This window comes from Oncorhynchus tshawytscha, linkage group LG06, assembly GCF_018296145.1.
Source record: "Oncorhynchus tshawytscha isolate Ot180627B linkage group LG06, Otsh_v2.0, whole genome shotgun sequence".
In the NCBI taxonomy this organism is placed as follows: domain Eukaryota; kingdom Metazoa; phylum Chordata; class Actinopteri; order Salmoniformes; family Salmonidae; genus Oncorhynchus; species Oncorhynchus tshawytscha.
Window position 1 is genome coordinate 41,996,034 of NC_056434.1, and position 22,283 is coordinate 42,018,316.

General features: G+C 44.2%; 1 protein-coding gene across 3 annotated transcripts in view; it reads right to left on the reverse strand.

Annotated features, from left to right (window-relative positions):
- The window catches only part of LOC112252557 (thromboxane-A synthase), a 106,970-nt gene that overhangs the window by 80,621 nt on the left and 4,066 nt on the right, over nt 1-22,283 (reverse strand). For all 3 annotated transcript variants that reach the window (XM_042323259.1, XM_042323260.1, XM_042323258.1), the window contains exons 2-3: nt 16,708-16,844; nt 42-135 (exon numbers count right to left, since the gene is read on the reverse strand). The gene's annotated coding sequence lies outside the window, so the exon portion shown is untranslated. The remainder of the gene's footprint in view (nt 1-41; nt 136-16,707; nt 16,845-22,283) is intronic.

The window sequence follows — 22,283 nt, forward strand, 5'->3', positions numbered from 1 at the left end:
AGTGAGAGTGTATCCATCTTCCATAGTAGTCGGTATCTTACCTGACGAAATAGAAACATGTTCCCAAAGAACGGGGACGGTTTGGGGTGCCTGATTCCACATCGAGCCAGGGCTGAATAGGGGAATGTAGCATACCTAGAGAGAGAGAGAGAGAGGGGAGAGAGAGGACAGAGAGAGAGAAGAGAGAGAGGACAAAGAGGAGAGAGAGAGAAAGAGAGAGGAGAGGGAGAGAGAGAAGGGAAAGGAGAAAGGTAAGAGAGGAGAGAGAGAGTAGAAAGAGAGAGAGAGAAGAGAAAGGAGAGACATAGAGAGAGAAAGAGAGAAGAGAGAGAGAAAGAGAGAAGAGAGAGTGAGAGAGAGAGAAATGAGAGAGAGAGAAGAGAAAGAGATAAGAGGGAGAAGAGAAAGGAGAGAGACAGAGAGAGAAAGAGAGAAGAGAGAGAGAGAAGAGAGAGAGAAAGAGAGGAGAGAGAGAGAAGAGAAGAGAAAGGAGAGAGAGACAGAGATAGAAAGAGAGAAGAGAGAGAGAGAGAGAAGAGAGGAGAGAGAGAGAGAGACAAAGGGAGAGAAAGACAAAGGGAGAGAAAGAGAGAGACAAAGGGAGAGAAAGAGAGAGACAAAGGAGAGACAAAGGGAGAGAAAGAGAGAGACAAAGGGAGAGAAAGAGAGAGAAAGAGAGAGAGAGAGAGAGAGAGAGAGAGAGAGAGAGAGAGAGAGAGAGAGCGAGAGAGAGAGAGAGAGAGAGAGAAAGGGGGGACAAAATAAATTGAGAAACAGAGACAGAAAGAGAGACAAAGAGAGTCGGAGTGTGAACTAGTAACGTGTAAAAGAGAATGGGGGATAAGGTAGTAATGCAACAGAGATTACGGCGTCTAATGTGGCAGATATGCTGCCTAAGCAGCGCCTCACACAAACACACAACATTATTACACTGGAAGGATTTATTTGTTCGGGGGAATGTAAAAAATTCCAGACTTTGACTCCTAAAACAGAACAGCAAAATGGAACAGCATGCATTATTCATCACAGGAGCTGCTGCCGTTTTCTGCTGACATGCAAGTCTTTGGAATGTGGAAGGGGGCTTTTGTACAAGACATTGAGGAGCATTATGGGATACGACAGCTGGGATGTTCTTTAGTCATGTAATACGCCGTCTGCTCTAAACGTGGTGGATTCTGTAGAGTGTGTGTGTGTATTTGAGTATCCTGGCCATTTAAAGGGCAATTAAATGATGGCTGCCTCCTTGTTTGCTGCTACAGTCACGGACTACGAGGCTAAGAGACAGGAAATTGTGTTTACAGTCAGAAAATAAAGCTGTACACACAAACACTCCCACACAGGCAGGGAGGGAGATGTGACAGACAGGCAGGCTTATGGATCAGGGCAAACAACTCTGACTGGATTGAGGAAGTCATATTTCCACGTCGTACATAAACAACCAACACAAGAAGGCAGCAAGACAGAGCAGCCAATACAGGACGGATTCACACATACGCTCACAGGCACGCAAGACCTCTGATGCTAAATGCGCGCGCGCACACACACACACACACACACACACACACACACACACACACCCCAAGACCTCTTATACTAAAAACCAAAATAGATTTGAGCATCCACTTCATCTCCCCCTAAGCCCATTAAGGAGGTCCATTACCATATTAGTGAAACTCAAACTGTAGATGAAACGCTGGACAAGAAATCGCATCACACCAACTCATTTTAAAACACCTTCGCAATTATAACGATGCGCGTCACACAGCCGTGACAGACAGACATCCCTCTCAATGTACATCAGAAGAGGGACTCACAGCGCATAGTAACTGCTTTGGAATTCCATGGCGTTTTACTCCATTAAGTCCCATACTCTAGCCTACATCCCTGATTGACACAGTGGTTCATGTCCTATGTTACGGAGTGATGCAGACTGGGTGAGATATTGTGTTTTGTTTCCACTGTTGCTGTGGCAATGTGTGAGTTTATAATGGCTGGTGGCATGGCCTCATTTACGGAGAGACAGGGGTAGTGGTGTTGTCATCAGCAGCAGGCAAATGTCACTCTGTCAGTCTCTACATGTTGACTACAGAGAACAAACATATCTAACTGTGGGCGTTGCTGTAGAGGCCATGAAGAAGGCCATGAAGAGGCCATGAAGAAGGCCAAGAAGAGGCCATGAAGAGGCCATGAAGAGGACATGAAGAGGCCATGAAGAGGCCATGAAGAGAACATGAAGAGGCCATGAAGAGGACATGAAGAAGGCCATGAAGAGGGCCATGAAGAAGACCATGAAGAGGACATGAAAAGGCCATGAAGAGGCCATGAAGAGGACATGAAGTGGCCATGAAGAGGCCATGAAGAGGCCATGAAGAAGGCCATGAAGAGGGCCATGAAGAAGACCATGAAGAAAGCCATGAAGAGGCCATGAAGGCCATGAAGAAGGCCATGAAGAAGCCCATGAAGAAGGCCATGAAGAGGCCATGAAGAAGGCCATGAAGAGGGCCATGAAGAAGGCCATGAAGAGGCCATGAAGAAGGCCATGAAAAAGCCCATGAGGAAGGCCATGAAGAGGCCATGAAGAAGGCCATGAAGAAGCCCATGAAGAAGGCCATGAAGAGGCCATGAAGAAGGCCATGAAGAAGCCCATGAAGAAGGCCATGAAGAGGCCATGAAGAAGGCCATGAAGAGGGCCATGAAGAAGGCCATGAAGAGGCCATGAAGAAGGCCATGAAAAAGCCCATGAGGAAGGCCATGAAGAGGCCATGAAGAAGGCCATGAAGAAGCCCATGAAGAAGGCCATGAAGAGGCCATGAAGAAGGCCATGAAGAAGCCCATGAAGAAGGCCATGAAGAGGCCATGAAGAAGGCCATGAAGGCCATGAAGAAGGCCATGAAGAAGGCCATGAAGAAGACCATGAAGGCCATGAAGAAGGCCATGAAGAGGGCCATGAAGAAGCCCATGAAGAGGGCCATGAAGAAGCCCATGTAGAGGCCATGAAGGCCATGAAGAAGGCCATGAAGAAGGCCACGAAGAGGGCCATGAAGAAGGCCATGAAGAGGCCATGAAGAAGGCCATGAAGAAGGCCATGAAGAGGCCATGAAGAGGCCATGAAGAGGCCATGAAGGCCATGAAGAAGGCCATGAAGAGGCCATGAAGAAGGCCATGAAGAAGCCCATGAAGAAGGCCATGAAGAGGCCATGAAGAAGGCCATGAAGAAGCCCATGAAGAAGGCCATGAAGAGGCCATGAAGAGGGCCATGAAGGCCATGAAGAAGGCCATGAAGAAGGCCATGAAGAAGCCCATGAAGAAGGCCATGAAGAGGCCATGAAGGAGGCCATGAAGAGGGCCATGAAGAAGCCCATGAAGAGGCCATGAAGAAGGCCATGAAGAGGCCATGAAGAAGACCATGAAGAGGGCCATGAAGAGGCCATGAAGAAGACCATGAAGAAGACCATGAAGAAGGCCATGAAGAAGGCCATGAAGAATAAGCAGTCAATAAGCACACAAATGTTCCTTTACTGACTGACTTGTCATCTAATAAGATATGGTGAGTGCTAAGCCCAGGGATGTGATCCAGCTGAAGCTGGGCATTACCGCACACACACGCACGCACGCACGCACGCACGCACGCACGCACGCACACACACACACACACACACACACACACACACACACACACACACACACACACACACACACACACACACACACACACACACACACACACACACACACACACAGAGAGACAGACAGGTGCTCCTATGAGAGCAAAGATTTAGTGTTCCTCCAACACCACGGCAGCAAAATGAAGGCTGGAACATAGCTGTTATATGATTGACATACTGTATAGTCTAGAAACCAACAAACTATGTCGTTGCTTCATTGAATTATGAGGAAAAGGGAAATAGACTGAAACGTACTATGGTACAGCACATGTTCAGGTTAACCAGGCTAAGCTGTTATGTACTGTGCTACAAAGAGATGTGCTGAGCTATGCTACATACATTAGGCCACACAGTTTCGACTAGCTCTCACAGTCTCACTTCAGCATTCATCCATGTTTCTCAAATGTCACATTTCAAAATTGTTGCAAACGTCAAATTTGAGGTTAAGTTTAGGCATTAACTCAAAAATCTTAAGGTTAGGCATTAACTCTGAATGGTTCAGGTAAGGGTTAAGGTTTGGGATAGGCTTAATAAAACAAAAATATCAAAAACAACTTTCTATTCAAACTTGTTACCTTTGGAATCAGAGGCAGATGCTTACGCCTCATATGCTCCATTCAAATTTTGGGGGGCACTGAGCAAATTTCAGGTCTGCTGAGCGCAAATTGAAACATTTTAAAATTCTGTGCAACTTCCTGTGTGGGTTTACTGTGAAGGTTTTAACAGTGGTCAAGTAGGCTACTGCGGGTATTTGTTGGCATACCACCAAAAACAATGGAGAAAATGCATTTTAACAGGGAAATAGTTGTTTTATCATTCAGCCTACAGTAACAGCAGCTAATGTGTGATTCGATGAGACTTGAAAAAACCTGCAGGCTTTGACATTAACTTGTTTCACCACTTGTCCTTCAGACAAGTGTTTGTGTTATCTGATTCAAGAAACCACTATACAAAACACGATTCATTATTATTCCAATACCATTATTACAGATAATCCGACTACTTTTACCTTTATTTAACTAGGCAAGTCAGTTAAGAACAAATTCCTATTTTCAGCGAGGAACAGTGGGTTAACTGCCTGTTCAGGGGCAGAATGACAGATTCATACCTTGTCAGCTTGCGGGTTTGAACTTACAACCTTCCAGTTACTGGTCCAATGCTCTAACCACTAGGCTACCCTGCCGCCCCACTATTACAGGCTACAAAGGGAAGCACAGCCGAGAGCTGCCTGTTGACACGAGCCTACCAGACGAGCTAAATAACTTCTATGCTTGCTTCGAGGCAAGTAACACTGAAACTTGCATGAGAGCACCAACTGTTCCGGATGACTGTGTGATCACGTTCTCCGCAGCCAATGTGAGTAAGACAGTTAAACAGGTCAACATTCACAAGGCTGCTCGGCCAGACGGATTACCAGGACGTGTACTCCGAGCATACGCTGACCAACTGGCAAGTGTCTTCACTGACATTTTCAACCTCTCCCTGTCTGAGTCTGTAATACCAACATGTTTCAAGCAGACCACCATAGTCCCTGTGCCCAAGAACACTAAGGTAACCTGCCTAAATGACTACCGACCCATAACACTCACGTCTGTAGCCATGAAATGCTTTGAAAGGCTAGTCATGGCTCACATCAACACCATTATCCCAGAAACCCTAGACCCACTACAATTTGCATACCACACCAACAGATCCACAAATGATGTAATCTCTATTGCACTCCACACTGCCCTTTCCCACCTGGACAAAAGGAACACCTACAGTGGCTTGCGAAAGTATTCACCCCCTTGGCATTTTTCCTATTTTGTTGCCTTACAACCTGGAATAAAAATAGATTTTTGGGGGGTTTTATCATTTGATTTACACAATATGCCTACCAAGAGCCAAATAATTTTTATTGTGAAAAAAAACAAGAAAAAAGACAAAAAGACAGAAAACTTGAGCGTGCATAACTATTCTCTCCCCAAAGTCAATACTTTGTAGAGCCACCTTTTGCAGCAATTACAGCTGCAAGTGTCTTGGGGTATGTCTCTATAAGCTTGGTACATCTAGCCACTTGTTTTTTTGCCTATTCATCAAAGCAAAACTGCTCCAGCTCCATCAAGCTAGATGGGTTCCGCTGGCGTACAGCAATCTTTAAGTCATACCACAGATTCTCAATTGGATTGAGGTCTGGGCTTTGACTAGGCCATTCCAAGACATTTAAATGTTTCCCCTTAAACCACTCGAGTGTTGCTTTAGCAGTATGCTTAGGGTCATTGTCCTGCTGGAAGGTGAACCTCCGTCCCAGTCTCAAATCTCTGGAGACTGAAACAGGTTTCCCTCAAAAAGTTCACTGTATTTAGCACCATCCATCATTCCTTCAATTCTGACCAGTTTCCCAGTCCCTGCCAATGAAAAACATCCCCACGGCATGATGCTGCCACCACCGTGCTTCCTAATGGGGATGGTGTTCTCGGGGAGATGAAAGGTGTCGGGTTTGCGCCAGACATAGCGTTTTCCTTGATGGCCAAAAAGCTACATTTTAGTCTCACCTGACCAGAGTAACTTCTTCCATATGTTTGGGGAGTCTCCCACATGACTTTTGGCGAACACCAAATGTGTTTTTTCTTTAAGCAATGGCTTTTTTCTGTCCACTCTTCCATAAAGCCTAGCTCTGTGGAGTGTACTGCTTAAAGTGGTCCAGATACTGGACAGATACTCCAAACTCCGCAGTGGAGCTTTGCAGCTCCTTCAGGGTTATCTTTGGTCTCTTTGTTGCCTCTCTGATTAATGCCCCCCTTGCCTGGTCTGAGAGTTTTGGTGGGTGGCCCTCTCTTGGAAGGTTTGTGGTGCCATATTCTTTCCATTTTTTAATAATGGATTTAATGGTGCTCCGTGGGATGTTCGAAGTTTCAGATATTTTTTTATAACCCAACCCTGATCTGTACTTCTCCACAACTTTGTCCCTGACCTGTTTGGAGAGCTCCTTGATCTTCGTGGTGCCGCTTGTTTGGTGGTGCCCATTGCTTAGTGGTGTTGCAGACCATGGGGCCTTTCAGAACAAGTGTATAGATACTGAGATCATGTGACAGATCATGCAATAAAATGCAAATTAATTACTTAAAATCATACAATGTGATTTTCTGGATTTTTGTTTTAGATTCCATCTCTCACAGTTGAAGTGTGCCTATGATAAAAATTACAGACCTCTACATGCTTTTTAAGTAGTAAAACCTGCAAAATCGTATCAGTAGCAGTGTAGCAGTGTATCAAATACTTGTTCTCTCCACTGTATATGGCAATGGCTATTTGCATATAGTCCGACTGCAGCTCTGATTGGTTTAATGGCGCACCAGTCTGTGTAGAGTACGGGCCTGAGTTGTGCCTACCAATGCAATTGAATCCGATATGCCTTGCACAGTTCGTTTTGCATACTAAGTCTTGCATAGTTTGTTTTGTTTCGGTATGTTGCATTGAAAGTGACTAATATTGTGTTGATTCGATCACAATTCCCACAGTAAAGGGAAACGTTGAAAGTGTTAACTAACGGGGAAAACTCTAGAAAGTTGAGTGAAGTTCAATCCCATGCTCCTCTGCGCTGGATGAAATTTCTTCTCGTGCGGCAGTCCGAGGGGGGCTGCACGCACGCACAGCTTAGAAGTAACATTGCTTACCCCCGTCCACAACACCTTAGCAAAAAACTAAACCTACCTGAAGGTAACAGTGCTCATTGTTGCCTCTAGTGGCCTGTTTCCACATTATCTCCCGACTTCCTCACGGGTGACCTGGCTGACAGTGTTATGCTGCAGTCACACACAGCTTGTGTGTGTGAAAGAGGGGTGTCAGGCAGGAGAGGTAAAGAGGGACAGTGGGTGAAAAACAAAAGCCCTCTAGGGGGGTCTGCCAAGAACAGAGGGCACCTTCATGACAGCTCTGAGCCTGCAGCAATAATTCCATAGCTCACAAAAATGTTATGCGAACACGTGGTAAGACAGAGTTTTAGTGCATGACTGACTCAGAGCTCTCCATTTGATTGACTGGGTGTGAGGGAGCCACAGACACACTGGGTTGTCTCAGCCAGCTGTGAGCACAAACTGCTGAAGCTGTAGCTCACCGATCACCTCCCCAGTCCGACCCACGTCAGAGCGGAGCAGCTTCACCTGGAAACCACCTCTATCTCAAGAAACATCCGATGACGCACTCCGAGACACTGAGAAAAGACAGGACTCACTCCTCCAGAGGTAAAAAAGAAAAAGAAAATGTTGCTTATAAAAAAAATGCAATAAAGAGCGGATGGTGAATTTTTCATACTCAAGAGTCTCAGACTCTGGTTTTTAGGGTTGTGAGTCCTCCTTGCGATGAACAAAAGACAGATTTATAGAGTTGCGCCCACTCACACACATACACACATTGCACGCACACAGGCACACAGGCACACAGGCACACAGACACACGGGACAGGTCATTTGGTGGTCAGGGGGATTGGAGTCTCATTTAGATTGAAGGGTTACAGCTGGCAGGGCTGTTTTATCTGTCTGCACACTGAAATTAGAGGTGTCAGAGAATAGGAAGACACACCTCCTTCAAACAACCCCACAGATCTGGCAATGTGAGATTCGGACAATCAGAGGGTGAAGACAGGGGGTGTTCCCAGGGCATCATGGGTAAACCATAGCGTTGCATCAAATGGAAGAAAACAGACGGAAGAAAACCAAAACAAACGGAAGAAAACCAAGAGGGACTACCTGGACTTGTCTAATAAATAAAACATTGATTTTCATTTTCTGTAGCAAAACCTTTTCCGTTGCTTGCCATAATGAACACAACCCAGCTCCCCACTGGTTCTTGTAGTTGTCATGTGTTTACCATCAGAGCCTCCCTCGTACAGAAGGCCATTTTTATTGTGCTATTATCATGTTCTCTTCACCATGCATGTCGCGATGCTGTTTCTCTTCATGAATAACCCAGTATGATTCTCAGCAGTTGCTGTCTGTGTGTGTGTGTGTGTGTGTGTGTGTGTGTGTGTGTGTGTGTGTGTGTGTGTGTGTGTGTGTGTGTGTGTGTGCGTGCATAAGTGCGTAAGTGCGAAGCCACAGAGTGCCATTGAGCCTACATGCAATCAGAGACACCTCAGAGGCATCCATCATTAGCGACAAACACAATCAGTCCTCTCTGACTGCATCTGACAATACAACCACCCACACACACACACACACCTCCCTTAGTGTAAAGGCACATGGACACACACACCAAACTCGAAACCCAAGCAGTGTACAAAAAGTGGCAACAGAAGAAGTCATACACACACTACCTGGATAATATTGTTGGTTTCAAACAGTGGTTTCAGGCATGTCTGTAAATCAACAGGAGAGGAGCAGAGCTGTTGTAATTGCTTTGCAATGCCTTTCATGCCCCTTTTGGATTATCCATGTCATAGCTTATTGCTTTTTTCATTGTTAAGTGCCTCATAAAATCGGCATTAATATGTGCCCATTGATTTGTGCATGGCTGGATAATCTCTCCAGACACTAGCCCCCATTTGAAAATGCAAGCACACAAACATGAAGGCACACCCACTCAACCAGAGGGAAGTGTGCAGCATCAGTAACATGGAGATCTGTCAGCCTGAGCCCCCGCCTTCCCACTGGAGACTCACAGGGAAATTAATGGATGGGTCCAGATGGGTCGATTGGAGGAGGATGGAGGGAGGGGTGAGTCCCCTATAATGCTGTGTGCTGGCTGAAACGGTAGGAGCATGGAATTAGGTGCTTTGTGCTGGCGGGGAGCCGTGTGGTGTGAAAGAAAACGCCCTTGTATGTGTTGTGTGGTTGTGTGTCTGTGTCCCAGGGCCTGGCTGGCTGTTACAGTGCATTGGAGAGTTCAGTCCTATCTAGAGTACTCCTCTGATTGTTTAACTGTGGAGCTGCAACGCCTGCATACCAGCATACAGCCAGAACACAACAACCAGAGACCAGGGGGATGGGGGGGTTCTTGTTTGGGAAAAAGTCAGTCTTCCGTCCTCTCTCCTCTGTGACCCGGAAACCGATAAGTGGTCGAGTGTCAATTCGTTAGTAGGCAAACGGAAGAGGGGCCTCCCCTCGATAGCCTCCTTTTGGTGAGGAAGCACAAGTGGATCCGATGTCCCTTTGAATTAGCTGTTGTTTTATTAGAGGAGAAAACAAAGCACACGTTTAAAAACAACATGCTACTTCTACTATCTCTAAAATGTTTCACACAAACTAACTTAATTCGTTTTTTTTTTCTTCTCCCTTTCCACATTTATATACCCAGGTCTTGTCTAGCTCAACTTATATTTATCTCCCTGCCGTAAATACGAATAGTTCCTGTCTGAACACGGCTTATCTCCATACCATAAAAGGCGATGTGTTCTTCATTATCCGACAAGAGCGGTCTTCATTATGGAGCCATGGAGCCGCGTGGCCGTGTAGCTGGGGTTGTAGCCCTGATGCCTGTAGCTGTACATGTCTGGCATTCCCCTGTGTCACCCAATCCATCGTAACACACCATCAATCAACGTCATCCATTGTGCCGCGCAGAAAAGCAATGAGCCACATCAATAACTGAGCCGGCTTGCAATCCCCAACCCATGAATATTAACCCGGGGTAAAACAATGGCTTCACACATAGCGACTCAGGAAGTCACACGTATAGACACTAGGATGCACACAAAAGCATGCACCCTATCGACCCTGAATGCACACAGACACACGCACTCGGAACAATCAATGCTTTAGGTCCAAGCATCCCATCTCCTTCAGTTATTGATAAGGAAGTGTCCATGGTTGTCTGTAAGGGCTCACCAATCCTAACAGACAACCCACTCCACTTTAACACAAACTATCCATCAGAAATGACCCAATCCCACCACAGACAAAGTGCTTTAGCAGCTGTCGTATTCCGCCTGAAACCGGGGGGATAAAGTGAGACATCAGCACATTGTTTACAGCTCATAATAGTCTTGTCTCCACATACATAGACAGTCGAAGTGGACGGCCTCAGGTGAAAATCTCTTTAGATTCCTTTTCAATCTATGCACATCCACCTCACACACTGAACAACCTCCCCTAGGACCTGTTTCATCTCCAGGACATTGGCAGCATTACTCTTTGTGTTAACCAGAGGCCCAACTGGTGCCATGATGACCACTGGTTCTCACTTATTGGACACAGTGTGTTTCTCCCCTCTCATCATGGTCTCCCACTGCAGTCGTAAGCCGCGTGTTAAGACTGCTAAGACTGTCATTTAAACACACAACTCACTGCTCCGGACCAATGCAAAGTCTGCCATCCCTCTATTGTGCTGTAGACAGTCCCACAGCTGCAGTACGGATGCACCATCCGGGGGGGGCGACTCGGTGTCGCTCCAATGAGCTTCCACAAACAAAGCAGGAGACCGGATTGAACCACAAAGGTAAAGTCAGTGACGAGGACATGTGTGGGTTTTCGTTGAGAGAATTGGTTGACAAAGATGGCAGAGAGAAAGCGCTGTTGGTTGGAGAGGTGCATCACACTGTTATATTAGAGCGGGGTATTGTAGAGGTGGCGAGTCACGCTGCGATGCGGAGTCATACTGCCGCAAAACAAATGCACATGTGACTGGCACCTCCATTCGATTTACAGTAATTATGACTCACATGGATCCCGCCCTCACATTCACGCACACAGGCAGGCAGGCAGGCAGGCAGGCAGGCAGGCAGGCAGGCAGGCAGGCAGGCAGGCAGGCAGGCAGGCAGGCAGGCATGCATCACACACACACACACACACACAGTGTTTCTCTCTCCCTTTTTCACCACGTACCAGAACAACAGTATGAACAAAGCTACGTACAGCTAACCCCAGGGGAGACAAAGATTCTCTCATGAAGTTGTCGCAAAGTAAAGGTGTCTAAATGAGCGCTGTTGGCCTATCAAAGAGGCAATTAGCAGTTGCTACATCCATTTTTGGACTTATAAATGAATGATATATATCTATTGATTCTTGAAGAATATAACTTATAAATGCCTCATGAGCTTAGTTCAACTGTCACACTCCACGAGAACCCAAAATATAAACTTTTTTACTCCAACGTTTGTAAACAAATTAAATGTAAACAAACACTATATAGTCTCAAAACCTGGTTAAAACGGTGAATTCGATATCATGGAGGGTCAGTCATTGGATCCATAGCTCTGTCTATGAATTTGATATCATGGAGGGTCAGTCATTGGATCCATAGCTCTGTCTATGAATTTGATATCATGGAGGGTCAGTCATTGGATCCATAGCTCTGTCTATGAATTTGATATCATGGAGGGTCAATCATTGCATCCATAGCTCAGTCTATGAATTTGATATCATGGAGAGTCAGTCATTGGATCCATAGCTCTGTCTATGAATTTGAGAGTGGTTACATTTCTCCAGCCCCATCCCTCCGAAACAGGGGCGAGAAAAACACTTTGGTATTGTTTCAACCGCTGATTGTTGCTTTCGAAGGGGATGGCTACTTGAGTGCAACAGGAAGACGAGCTGTGTTGTGAAACACTTCATCCATCATGGAAAAATAAACACATTCTCTCTGACGTCAGCTCCTTCACAAAGACAGCGCCTTGGCTAATCAGCTTCCCCCCGACTAGCATTGTACTGAGAGTAGCTTCTAGATAGAGTACCATAACAACTACATTTCTACTCAAAGTTCACAACTCAGGAAGGCCTTATTGGAACAATTTAATTGTGAATGGAATTATATTTTGTAAAAATGAATTCATTTGTGTCTAAAAACATTTTTAAATTAATTTTTCTAATATGGTGTACAGTCCCCCTCTTTCCTGTTGGCTCTGCGGAGCACAAGGGTTCAAGTGTCTGTCAGGTTGGATGTCATGAGGAGGAGAGCCAGAATGAGCCATTGTCCATAGCATGTCAACCCCAAGCCTCAGTTCTAGTCTAACACTCGCCGCTTGTACACACTTTCGTGGACTTGGAAGGATGAACTGTACCTTTCAGTGGGTCGGTCTCTGTGATATTGTAGTCGTGGACCATATTCAGTATTTAATAAACATGTTCAAATAAAAATGGCTGAGCAGGGCAGCTTGTCTGTCTGTCAGGGAGGTGTGATGTGTGAGGTGTGCAGTCAGTGGTATGATTAGCAGGTGTGATGGACGAGCTGTCCAACCAGCCTCAACTAAACAATAAGTACTCCACGGGGCTCATCCAATGACAACGGAAGGCCAACTACAGGATACCAGCGCACTGTGGCGCAGCGCTGCCAAGTCAGCTGTCCTGGGTTTATTAGACTGGGTTCAAATACTATTGCAAATATTTCAGCTTTTGCTTTTTGTCTGCCTGGAGTTCCAGATGGGGTGGGGTTTGCATTTGCGGGACTACTCTATTTGTCACACTGCGCCAAGCTAGCGCAATCAAGCCCGGATAAAGTATTTGAAATGATTTCAAATATTATTTGAACCCAGGTCTGATTAGATACTGTGCTATGGCTCTGCTCTGCCTGAAGAGGCTCCAGACTGAGCTACTCCAAAGGGTGGGGTGTTTTATGATGCCCTGTTCTGCCACCTTGGTTACAGCCTGCCTGTTGTTACTCCCTCTTGTTCTTCAGGAGGTAGGGTTTTATTAGGGAGAGCTGGAAAGACTGAGACGCATCCACACACAATACTCTTAGAGCACTGGCAATGCATTTTAAGAGTGGGGTGAAACGTTCTGATATGATCAATCGCTTATTGCATATTTCCAATGAGGGATATTATTGCACACAGACTGGGCATCTGCTTATTCCAATTAGCTAAGCCACTGTTATCCAGTCTGCTTGCCTTAATGAAACATATTGGTCATGCATGTTGTCAGAGTCCAATCCAGAGAACTGTGCAGGTGAAACCACACACGGATGGAGTAGAATATGTTGCTCCCACATACATTGACATCCCAGAACAATGTGGCCAGGATACTAACCATTTTATAGCCATGATTTTATATCAAAAACAGACTAAAGGAGTTTCTCCTTATACCAAACCTCCCTTTATTCATTTATATGGGATGCTACCTAAGTCTTATAAAAGCAATATGGATCTGTGTCTGAACCTCCGATGATATCACCATCTTTATTATAACCTTTGAAACGGTGCCTATGGGTTAGAGTGTCCATCAACGATGACACTTGGATATCACAGCCCCAGTCAGTTCATTTGTCGTGAGATCATCGGGGCGTATGTCATCCGTTCCACTTGGACTGAGTGTCCAGTGAATGGGCCCTGGTTGGGTTACACACACTGTGTTCCTTCCAGAGTTCATTCTGATACATAGTTTAACACAAGTTCTCGAGGGGACAGTGGGCCAGGAAAACAAACGTCTACAGTTACAAAGGAGAAGGGTGTGTGTGTGTGTGTGTGTGTGTGTGTGTGTGTGTGTGAGGGGGGAGTTCAGTCACTTTGCATGTGTGCCGACGGCATTGTATTACACACAAAACCCACACTGCACTTACAGCTAGGCTATTGGGGAGACCCTATGGAGAACACACAGGTTGCAATGTGGTGGCAATATCCCCCGGTACCTAAGCTATAGAAACGTCTCTCTGTATCCTCAAACAGACAGAACATTTCCCCATCAAATCCACATGAGTCAAGGAGAGAAAAGAGGGGCAAAGCAATGGACAATTGAGTCAGAAAGGAAGTAAATCATATTTATATTTATTTAACTAGGCAAGTCAGTTAAGAACAAAAATTCTTATTTTAAATTCTTATTTACAATGACAGCCTAACCCGGACAACACTAGGCCGATTGAGCGCCGCCCTATGGGACTCCTGACCACGGCCGGTTGTGATACAGCCTGAGATCAAACCAGGCTATGTAGTGACACCTCTAGCACTGCGATGCAGTGCCTTAGACTGCTGCGCCACTCAGGAGCCCAAAATATGACTGGACCTGCCCAAACCATGTGGGGGGAAAAAATACTTTTTTACTAAGCAGAATTTGATCCCTCCATAAAACGCATGAACAGACAATCAAAGTATTTTATAGTGGGAATAAACCAGGGTAGTATTCATTAGGGCAGACTGTAGCAAAACAGAGAATGGTCACGTTTAGTAGCCCTTCCCTGTTTCAGTCCGTTTTCTTCCATTTGGTGCCTAAAGAATATGACTCTGTTTAACCAGGCGGCAACTTCTGTTTTCCAGACAGACAATACTCCACTGACCAGTAGGTGGCACTCTGTCCTATGGTCTTCTAGGCAGACAGGGTTGAGCATTCAGCTGCTGGGTCTGCCATGAGAGTGAGGTGGAGTCTGGTCCCAGGGAGGGTTCACCTGAGGTTCAGCTTGAGCTGTGTGAAACTCTGACTGGGCACACACTGCCTGGCCAAGACTAGCCCTAGGACTCCTCAGAGAGGAAATGTTTGCTTCTTGCCGTTGAAAACACCCCTGTACTAAAACTGCCAGCAATGCTGCAACTGTGATTAAGCCATTTCTTGGAGATAAAGATCATTAACACATGTTGACGTTTCCAGCGTGGAGAGTATGAGAGTATTCATGTGAAGTCAATAGAAACGGACAGGACTTCACTGCAAAACAAGGCAGTGTTCTGATTTCCCAGAGAACAGTTTGTGCAGTTTAGATGAGGTGAAAGGTTCTATGCCGAGACACATTTTGCAGTTCAGCAACGTTTAAAGGGCAAACCTAATAATTCTCTGATGTGGCTTATGACAATGACGGAGAGCCAGAGACAAATTGACTTGACCTCTCCTAAATCTAGTCATTTCGAACCCCGGTGTCATGACGGCCCCTCGTGCAAGTTAGTTTCATCGTCAGATATAAATCCTCATTTGGGGTGAGACAGCTTAAGAGGACCTTATATACCACAGCCTCTTTTGATTTGTTACAACTGAATGGCAACAGACAGGAATTGACTTGTCCTGAGGAACTGAGTGTGTGTGCGTGTGTGTGTGTAGTCGGCATCTTCAAAAACCAACAGTTTCAACATGGTGCCTGAAACTGCTATATATCTGAAGTGGAAACCTACAGTATGTAGTGTATAACCCACAAGGTAAAGAGAAACCAAGTGTATCACCGGTATACCACAAACAGCAGGCGTTATGCTTGCTCTACAAAACAACATTTTCCACAACACTGAACACCCAACAGTGTCCAGTCAGTCTCCGTACTCTGCAGAGAGAGAAAGAACATGCTTGTCAGCCTCTCTCGCTACTTTGTATGACAGAGCATCAATCTGGCATGGCTGGCCTAGACGGATACTAATCCTTGCTAGTGTGGGACTGAAATGAAACGTGCTCCTTCTGCAAAGTGGTTTTCTCACTTTTAGTCAGATGTGATGAAGGTTGAGAACATGCAAAATGTTGTATTTTGATCGGTTCATGCTGATTAACCTCCTACCCTGAATCGAGGACTTGTAGTGTGTGTCGTTTGAACACCCTGCAACTATCCTGACATCCAGGCTTCTGTGCACTAACATTCTCCAAATCAAAGCTTAGAACAGTACAATGCATACTGTAACATAAAGTATGTGGGTATGTGACATGTAGACCTGTGACGTGTAGATCTGTGACGTGTAAATCTGTAGACCTGTGACATGTAGTACTTCGGGGGTACCTCAGCGGTAGGCAACGAGATTCAGCCACAGACCGATTGAAAATAATCACTATAAATTGTCCACTGCAAATGTGACAATGACAATCAATTCACATCTTGATTACATTGAGACACAAACACATATCTCAAATTGTTTTATTTGTGGGAATACTTGGGAACATATTTTCTGAATTCCTGGTGTCTTTCCTGGTGTTTTTCTGACCAACAACGGGCCACCTGTTGACAACCCCTGCAGTACATCAATATGTAATATAATGACGTCACAAGACGACACTGCTACACCTATACAATACGTAATTGTGTTTGCTTGAATATGTCAAGCATATTATGTCATAAACACAACACATACTAAACTGAAAAACACACACAGTACCAACACGCACATCTGTTTACAATACATGCTGAGTTGTGGATTTGTTCTATTGCCCTAGACTAGAGGCAGAAGACATTGATTTACCAGTAGAGCAGAGCCAGGAAGATCATGAACAGGGGCACAGATACTCCACCTGGTACTGGTATCATCAGGATGTTCATAACCATCTCCATGACGCTGATCACCACCTCAGACCAACACAAACACTGGCCAAATATCTCCTATGGAGAGAAGAGAAGGTAGAGATGAGATCGTATTTATGTGAGTATGTAAGGAAATTATTGCAATTATACACTGTAATAACGTTTTTAGGACATACCAGTAAAGTTTACAATTCAACTCGAAAGTGGCTGAAGAAAAACGCTCCCCTTGTATTTCTCACGGGGATAATTGTAACAGGCTGTGGGATTCATTGTAACATGGTCTTCAATGGCAAAAAATGAGGGGTAATTGTAACAGGCTGTGGGATTCATTGTAACATGGTCTTCAATGGCAAAAAATGAGGGGTAATTGTAACAGGCTGTGGGATTCATTGTAACACGGTCTTCAATGGCAAAAAATGAGGGGTAATTGTAACAGGCTGTGGGATTCATTGTAACACGGTCTTCAATGGCAAAAAATGAGGGGTAATTGTAACAGGCTGTGGGATTCATTGTAACATGGTCTTCAATGGCAAAAAATGAGGGGTAATTGTAACAGGCTGTGGGATTCATTGTAACATGGTCTTCAATGGCAAAAAATGAGGGGTAATTGTAACAGGCTGTGGGATTCATTGTAACATGGTCTTCAATGGCAAAAATGAGGGGTAATTGTAACAGGCTGTGGGATTCATTGTAACACGGTCTTCAATGGCAAAAAATGAGGGGTAATTGTAACAGGCTGTGGGATTCATTGTAACATGGTCTTCAATGGCAAAAAATGAGGGGTAATTGTAACAGGCTGTGGGATTCATTGTAACATGGTCTTCAATGGCAAAAAATGAGGGGTAATTGTAACAGGCTGTGGGATTCATTGTAACACGGTCTTCAATGGCAAAAAATGAGGGGTAATTGTAACAGGCTGTGGGATTCATTGTAACACGGTCTTCAATGGCAAAAAATGAGGGGTAATTGAAAACGGCTCTGATTTGGAACTAATATTTGGATTAAAATAAACTAAATTAGCCAAAAATAACAATCTGCCCTGTCATGTTGTCCGGTGTCCAATTTTCCTGGAGGAAACTCTGAAATGGCATATGTCACCGGGCAACATGACAGGGAAGATTTGAATTCACCGGACATTTGACACATGTAATGGACAACCATATGCATTCAGATCTGGCCTGCCGCAGCCAGCTCCATCAACAAATGAGCGATGTTGGTCAAATGAGCTACATTTACCATGTCCTTAAAAACAACATATAACAAATTACAGATACACTATCCCTTGTGTTTTGATGTGCAGCATATGTTTTTATGAAGTTTTTAGAATATTCACATGAAAATCTGTTGCCATATGGATGGAAAGCTATAGACACCCTAAAGAGTGATAAGTGCGCTGGCCCAGTGTCACTTTGATTATGCCTGCGCACCATGGTTCATCAGCAGCCCCAAACATGTCAATAATAAGCTACACACCAGCCAAAACAAGCTTGTAAGAATTGTACTTAAACTCCCCCTTCATACTCACCTGGAGGTTGAGCATTTGTTTGCGTGTCTCTATCTCTGTAACGTGTCTGGATCTAAGTAATTATATATGTACTTACGTTTAAAAAAAATAAGGACCACAATGGAAATAAGTCCCCAACGTTATTGTGCAATCGTGGTCACTTGAAAAAACCTTTGTATACATATGTGTTTTTTAAACGGACAAATACAATCAATCAATCAATCCAAACTGTCCAGCGGCCAATTGATGAATGCAAAGAGACATCTGTAACAAAACACCAAAAAGTTTAATGGCATTCAGAGATTGTCAAGCCAAGCCTTTGATAACCTACAAGGTAGGGAGGGGTGTATTTTCTGTTTGTTGAGATTGACATAGTCTATTTATTGTGGTGTTGAAAATGCCAACCATGATATTGAAGTGCACAAAGTCAGTATGCTTTGTTTATTGGTTGAAACCTGTTGGTGGAAAATGCATTGCATGTGTTTTATATAATTATAAATATGGCATCAAAATTTTGAAAGTCTGAATTCCTCCTAGCTGATCATTGTCTGCAGCCAGCTCTGATCGTAGTGTAATGAAACAGGCAGGGAGAGTGAGCTCGTCTGTGGTGGTCGGCGAAGCCTCAACATTCTGGCCCGTAGCCCTGCGTGGTGTTGACTGTGCCACAAAAGCATGCTGAAGTGGCAAAGTCAATATCCATGTTTATAAGCAGGGTCGCTACATGTATTGTTTTTGTTGTGGTCGTAAACATTATTTTGAGTTAATTCTATGAGGGGGAAGGGTGTTTAATTTATTTTACAGTATAAGGGGAGGGTCATGTGAAAATATTGGTAATGTTGTGTGTGTGGTGGGGGGGGTGCATTTGTTTTTAAGACACCTCGAGTTGGACCAGGCTCACCCCTCCAGTACATTTTGATTTGTCCCTTTAGCACATCGAATAAACGCTTTTCAAGTGGTTTCTAATTTCAGTTATTTAGCTGTTACTTCGTGCCCTGGTCTCCTCTATGGGGCTGCAATGGGAAGTCAAAGCATTTCAAAAGTCAGATCATGACGCATGATATGATGCAGGTGAAATATGTGCTTGTAAAAAACACACAATGGCTGTAGATTTATAGGTTCAAAGTTATACCTAGCCAGGTTATGTAATGGCGACAGGCGCTCTTTAATTAGGCTAATCGTGACTTGCGATCACCTGTCCAACCGGCTAGACTCGCCCTGACTTTCTTGAGATTTGAATGTTGGTATAAACGCTAATCGTGAGTCAGGTTTGTTAATAAAGTGAAGTAATTTTCCTTCAGTTTGAGCATTTATCTTGTGTTCTTACTTTGTGATTAGTGGCGCTTCTTCGTGCATGACCGTGCATGACCGTGCATGACCGTGCATGACCGTGCATGACCGTGCATGACCATGCATGACCGTGCATGACCGTGCATGACCGTGCATGACCGCACACTTCACGAAGCGCTCCCGCGGACTTGTGCGTGTACATCCTCGGTTGCTCCACAAGCATGCACACCTTTTTCCAGCGGGTTTGGCCATTTTGTATTTGTTGGTTATTTGCCTAATCATGAGATATCTCCTATTGTAAAATGCTTAAGTATACGGCATTTCAATAATGTGATTCGTCTGCTTTTAGACAGCTCTAGTGTATAGCCTCTCTGTTGTGTATTTTAACAGTTCATCGGTTCATTGGAGCTATGGTTTAGCCCCTAGCTATTTCTACCTGCCTTTCCTAGTGTTCTTGACCGACATCGAGGAGCTCTGATGAGTAGGCCTATCAGAATGTAGGATGTATTTTGTTTCACAGAAGGCCTACCCGTAGCCTGTTTCCTTAGGTCAAATCCAGTTTAGATTGAGTTCAATTTCTTTGTTTGTTTTGTAAGTTCTTTTTGCCTATGTTTGCAGACATTAGGCCTATAATTTATCACTAACCACTGCTATCACTAGGCTATCCTTATTTTGTGAATAAAACACACTTTTTGCACCCTACTCAACCTCCTGCCTGCCTGCCTGCAGTTAAAGTACATGTCACTACATAAGAAAAACACCCATTCAAGACTTCTCTGGGCTTACTTCAACTGTCTCAAACGCTGCAGGTTTGTGGTTTCCAAGGTAACTTCCCCTTCACTGTCAATGATTCGTTTTAGCTCTTCCCCCTTCCCCTGCTTAGAGAGAACCCTGAGGCTGAGAGCGAGCCTCCTCTGTCCTGTCTGCCCTGCTGTCCTCTGTAACAATGTGTTACTGAATGATCAACCCTCTGAGAGGAACATACAGGCCAGGCCTGCTACTGATGATCACACGTTGACCTTCTGAACAAGACCAATCACAATCAGTCACAGTCGATGTGTGGTACAGACCGGACGTTTTGGCAAAACAAAGATGACATTTGGAGAATCTAGCTAAATGAGTGCAGTACAGTCTGGAAAAGAAAGTGGCCTACAAGCCAAGAGACAGATACTAAGCCTATAGAATAGCAGTGTTTCTGAATGTTGTGTGATATGAAACAAAGTTGGTCAAAAAATAACTAGACTATGTTTCAGCATTGATAGCTTATCTTTGCCTTTTCTGTGTATTGGTCAAGTTTGAGCTGTGCATTGTTTCAATGCGCATGGCTCATAACAACAAACAACTGATGAGCGGAAAAATCATCGTCAGATCAAACTAACTGTGTTTACAGATAAAAGGCTGTTTCACTGTGTAAACCAGTTTCTTTTCATAAGCAGGAAAATCACCACACTGCCTACAAACAGAAACCACAAGGGGATTTGCACACAAGCAGACAAAGGAAACAAAAACAGTTCACAACGTATATTAGCCCCTGAAACTAAGCAAGACAGTATATTTAACATGAATCACATTAGTCTGACATGTTAATCCAGAAAAATACTGCATGCATTTTTCATAACAAATAAAACCATACGTTTTCCTTTAGAACCAGATAATCAACAGTTATTTGGCTGTTTATCAAAGTTAGCTGGCTAACTCACTGATCCTGCTTTGTGGTATATACCCCTCAGGTCTAGGAGGATGGCACCGAGTTAACAACATGATTCATGAGCCAAGTCCAGGTCCAAGAGGCTCCTAAACAGCTTCTACCCCCAAGCCATAAGACTCCTGAACATCTAGTCAAAGGCATTGCCCCTCCCCTCTCCATACCACTGACACTCTCTGTTGTCATCTATGCATAGTCACTTTAATGAACTCTACCTACATGTACATACTACCTCAACTAACCGGTGCCTCCGCACATTGACTCTGTACCGGCACCCATCTGTATATATTGTTATTTTTCACTGCTGCTGTTTAATTACTTGTTACTTTGATCTCTTATTCTTATCTGTATTTTTTAAAACTGCACTGTCGGTTAGGGGCTCGTAAATAAGCACTTGTAAGGTTGTTGTATTTGTTGTATTTGGCACATGTGACTAATAAAATGTGATTTGATTCAAAACAGTAATCTATTCTGATGGAAATTGTATCTCAATTAAAATCGTCCTACTATAAGCCAGGACATTATGACCTATTGTATATATCCTTCAGGTTTATAGCTGTTATACATTGGCTCACTGTTTTTATAACTAAAGGCAAAACATAGGTGTATATCTACAAATCAGTTATTCTTAAATGGTACATTTCCTCAAAAATGTCTTATAACTAAATGAAATAAGTGTATTACACTTAACCTTACATTAGCCTGGCACCCAAAATAATGTAGCCACATTCAGTCTGGTTTAACCAGGCTGAATTTACACAACTTTACAAAATCCATTTTCTCAGATGAATGGTTTTAGGGCCCTTTGAACACCACAAAAGACTGATAAGCGGCATAACAAAATAATATGTTTCTATTTTATATCTTTTTTTAAATAATGTTTTTCTGATGGTGTTGAGTCAGGTTTCCTTGATATTACAAAAGGTCTCCCACAGGGATCGATTTCAGGTTGTGTACTTTTTACTGTCTATACAAACAATGTTGGTCTATCTGCTTTGTTTAACATACACCTGTATGCAGT